Source organism: Cajanus cajan, chromosome 10 (assembly GCF_000230855.2).
Source record: "Cajanus cajan strain Asha chromosome 10, NIPB_CcT2T_4, whole genome shotgun sequence".
Lineage (NCBI taxonomy): Eukaryota > Viridiplantae > Streptophyta > Magnoliopsida > Fabales > Fabaceae > Cajanus > Cajanus cajan.
In genome coordinates, this window is record NC_138526.1 from 2,692,302 (window position 1) to 2,697,450 (window position 5,149).

Sequence of the window (5,149 nt, forward strand, 5' to 3'; positions counted from 1 at the left end):
TGAAAAAGAAGCAAGTGAGGGAGAGTCATGTGAGGTCACTTATCCTTATAATGGGGAACTTCTTATGATGAGAATGGTCCTCAATAACCAACCTAGTGATACACAATCCCAAAGAGAGAACATTTTTCATACAAGATGTAATATTTCAAACAAAGCTTGTTCTCTAATTGTGGATAGTGGTTCTTGGTGCAATTGTTGTAGCACTTGGATGGTTGAAAAGTTGGGCTTAACTACCACACCCCATCCCAAACCTTATCAACTTCATTGGCTCAATGATGATGGGGATATGGTGGTTAACCAACAAGTGGAAGTAGAGTTTTCCAATGGGAACTATCAAGATAAAGTTAAATGTGATGTAGTTCCCATGGAAGCTTGTCATATTTTATTGGGTAGGCCATGACAATTTGATAAGCAAACACATCATGATAGCCTAACAAATAAAATAACTTTCACTCACAAGGGTAAGAAGTTTGTGCTTCATCCTCTATCACCTTCACAAGTGATGGAAGACCAAGTACAAATGAAGACCAAACATGAGCAAGAGAAAGGAAAAGAAAATAAAAAAAAATGAAATTTTTTTTCTTCTAAAAACTAGTAATCAAGAGGATTATAGAGAGTCTAGTGTTCCCTCTCTAGAGATAGTTCAAGAAGAGACATTTGAAACAAAAAATTTACAAAAAATCACTCTCTTACTTGAACCATCTTCTCATATCCTCATGTGTAGAGGAACACTCACATGCACTGCCACAAGTTCTTTGGAAACTTCTCTACCTCTTGAGGTTACAAATCTTTTAAAAGAATTTGATGATGTATTCCCTAGTGAATAACCTACGGGACTTCCACCTTTTAGGGGAATAGAGCATCAAATAGATCTTGTGCCTGGGGCTAGTCTTCCCAATAGACCAGCCTATAGGACCAATCCACAAGAAACTAAAGAGATAGAGAAGCAAGTACAAGAATTGTTGGATAAGGGTTGGATTCAAAAGAGTCTAAGCCCTTGTGTTGTACCTGTTATTTTGGTGCCAAAAAAAGATGGAAAATGGAGGATGTGTTGTGACTGTAGAGCCATCAACAACATCACAATAAAATATAGGCACCCAATTCCTAGGCTTGATGACATGCTTGATGAGTTGCATGGGTCATCCATATTTTCCAAGATAGATCTTAAAAGTGGATATCACCAAATTAGAATCAAGGAAGGTGATGAGTGGAAAACTGCTTTTAAGACTAAGTTTGGATTATATGAATGGTTGGTAATGCCTTTTGGGCTTACTAATGCACCTAGCACCTTCATGAGGCTAATGAATCATGCCCTTAGGGATTGCATTGGTAGGTTTGTAGTTGTTTATTTTGATGATATCTTAATCTATAGCCAAAGTCTAAGTGATCATGTGGATCACCTAAGACAAGTCCTGCTTGTTCTTAGAGACAATCACTTGTTTGCCAATGTAGACAAGTGCACTTTTTGTGTGGATAATGTTATATTCCTAGGGTTCGTGGTAAGCAAAAAAGGGGTTCATATGGACCCCGAGAAAATCAAAGCCATCCAAGAATGACCTATTCCTACTAATGTTAGTGAAGTTAGGAGCTTCCATGGATTGGCAAACTTTTATAGAATATTTGTTCCTAACTTCTCTACATTAGCTTCACCTCTCAATGAGTTGGTAAAGAAGGATGTGGTCTTTTTGTGGCAAGAAAAACATAATTTAGCATTTCAAGAGCTTAAGCAAAAACTCACTCAAGCACCTGTTTTAGCTCTCCCTGATTTTAGAAAAACCTTTGAGCTAGAATGTGATGCTTCAGGTCTTGGCATAGGAGCTGTGTTGTTACAAGGTGGCCACCCCATCGCCTATTTCAGTGAAAAACTTCATGGGGCTGCCTTGAACTACCCTACCTATGATAATGAGTTGTATGCTTTAGTTCGTGCCCTTCAAACTTGGGAACATTATCTTGTGACCAAGGAATTTGTTATTCATAGTGATCATGAATCACTTAAATACTTGAAGGGTCAACATAAGTTAAATAAGAGGCATGCAAAATGGGTTGAGTACCTTGAGCAATTTCCTTATGTCATCAAATATAAGAAAGGCTCTACAAATGTAGTAGCTGATGCTTTGTCAAGAAGACATGTGTTGTTGAACATCCTAGGTTCTCAAATACTAGGGTTTGATGACATAAAGGAATTGTATGAGAAAGACCTTGATTTTGCTAACTTTTATTCTCTATGTATTCAAAAACCTTATCAAGGTTACTATATTTCTGAGGGGTTTCTTTTTAAGGAAAATAAACTTTGTATTCCCCAAGGATCTATTAGGAAACTCTTGGTAAAGGAGAGCCATGAGGGTGGGCTCATGGGGCATTTTGGAATTGAGAAGACTCTTTCACTTTTGAGAGAGAAATTCTTTTGGCCTCATATGAAAAGAGATGTTCAAAGATTTTGTAGTAATTGCATAGCTTGTTTACAAGCTAAGTCTACCACAAAACCTCATGGACTATACACCCCCTTGCCAATATCCAATGCTCCTTGGGTAGACATTTCCATGGATTTTATCCTTGGTTTGCCTAGGACCCAAAGAGGAAAGGATTCCATCTTTGTGGTTGTGGACCATTTTAGTAAAATGACACACTTTATTCCATGCCACAAAATGGATGATGCAAGTAGTGTTGCTAAGTTATTCTTTCAAGAAATAGTGAGACTTCATGGGTTACCTAAAACTATAGTCTCAGATAGAGATGTTAAGTTCCTTAGCCATTTTTGGAAAACTCTATGGGCAAGGCTAGGAACTAAACTTCTATTTTCTACCACATGTCATCCCCAAACTGATGGGCAAACTGAGGTAGTTAATAGGTCTCTTGGGACTATGTTGAGGGCAATCCTCAAAGGCAAAAAAAAGTCATGGGATGACTATCTCCCTCATGTGGAGTTTGCCTATAATAGGGTGGTCCATAAAACCACCAACATGTCTCCTTTTGAGATTGTTTATGGTTTCAATCCTCTAACTCATTTGGATTTATTACCCTTTCCCGATGTTGCTTCCTTTATCCATAAAGAAGGCACATCTAGGGCTGAATTTGTCAAAAACTTATATGAGAGGGTTAGAAATCATATTCAATCCCAAACAGAAAAATATGCAAAATACAATAATAAGGGTAGAAAGGAAGTTGTCTTCAAGGAAGGAGACTGGGTTTGGCTACACCTTAGGAAGGATAGGTTTCCTTCCAAAAGAAAGTCTAAACTTAGTCCTAGAGGAGATGGACCCTTTCAAGTCCTTAGAAAAATAAACAATAATGCTTGTATCCTAGATCTCCCTTCTGAATATGGTGTTAGTCATAGTTTTAATGTTTCTGACTTGTCTCTCTTTACAGGACTTGCTACCCAAGAGGAGGATGCTTTGGATTTGAGGACAAATCCTCTTCAAGAGGGAGGGGATGATGGAGGAGGCCCATGGGCCAAGGGCTCAACTACTAGGGCTATGGCAAAGAGGATCCAAGAGGAGTGGGCCCAAGCTCAAGGAAAACCCATCACACTTTTTAGTTGGGCTTTGATTCAAGCCCAAGTAGAGTAAGAATAGTGTAGGTTTGGGCCTTAGGGTTTGTATTTCATTTTAGGCCTTGTATTTTTGGCCACTTAGACTAGGAATTTCATTTCATGGTCATTTGAATTTAGGGTTAATTTAGGGTTACATGTGTATAGTCATTTGAATGTAATTAGCATAGCATTTGGTATGCATTTCGGCCATGTGCACACATGCACATGGTGTGACTGAAATGCAACTCAAATGGATGCCAAATTACATCCCAAATGAGTGCACATGGGTAGGTGACCGGGTTGGCTCCAAAATTTGAATTTTGAATTCAAATTTTGGGCGCCTAAGGTTAAGTAAACCATACCATGGTTTCACTTAACCTTAGGCTAACCCATGGTATACCTTAACCTAATTTTTCCTATAAATTCTAGTTGGCCGAGATTTATAAACACTTTTGGACATAATTGAATGAGTTTTCTTCATCTGAAATCTCTCTCTCCGAAAGTCTCTCTCAACCTACCTCTACCCTACTTGAGCTCCTCTCCTTGTAGAGTTAGGTCATTGTTCTTCTATCCGGACTTAGCTAGGTCAAGACTTGGCTACTTTGTTCTTCTTGGAAGCTCCTATTCCTTGCACTTCATCCAAAGATCCGAGAAGAATTGAAGTATTCCTTGAGGATTCTTGAAGTAGAACCTCATCAGAAAACAAAAGACACAATATAATAAAAACAAAATTAAATGTTATGAAATAGTAACAGCCACACACAGAGAATTAAACTAAATATAAACATCTAATAACAAATATTTTTAAAAAATGTATCATATGCAAATTATATATATTATAAATTTATATAATTTTATTCACAAATAAAAAAAACCTTAATTTAATATGAATTTATTAAATACTTTTTTTAATATATATATATATATATTGTGCAAACTATTTTAATTTTTCACCATTAGATATGAAAACACTTCCATAAAAGTGATTGTAAGGCAACTAACCCATGTTGAGGAAATGATTTTGCATAATGGGAACATTCATATAAATTCTGTGATGCCTAATAACTTTTTTACTTTATACTTTTGAATTTCTTTGATTGTATTTTGTAAATTTCACAACCACCAAAAGAATTTGTAAATTACTCACACCTAAAAAAAAACTTATTTTCCAACAAACTTAACTAAATATTAATTCATATTTACAACATACAAATTCATAAAATCAATTAAATATCACCTTTTATTTTTTTAATAATTTATAATAAACTATTTAATTAAACAAAATAGTATCAATAAACAAGCATCCCACATGTTATAAATTTTAGTTGTCCCACATACTCCTATTTGGTAACAATTATTTTTCCAAGAAAAGCACAGCTGAAAAATTAGAAAATAATATTTCCTAAATGCTATAACCACCTACATTCAAACCCCAAGCTCAAATCCACCTGGCTATACTAAAAATTACTTTGATATTGATTTTTTTATGCATATTTTATATTGATATAAATAATAGAAAAAAAAAATTAAAACCCACCTGGCTGTTATTAATATTTGTTTTTCCCTTCCCAGACAATTATTTACTAATTTTCCTTTCCCTCCCTTTTTCTCGTGTCCAAA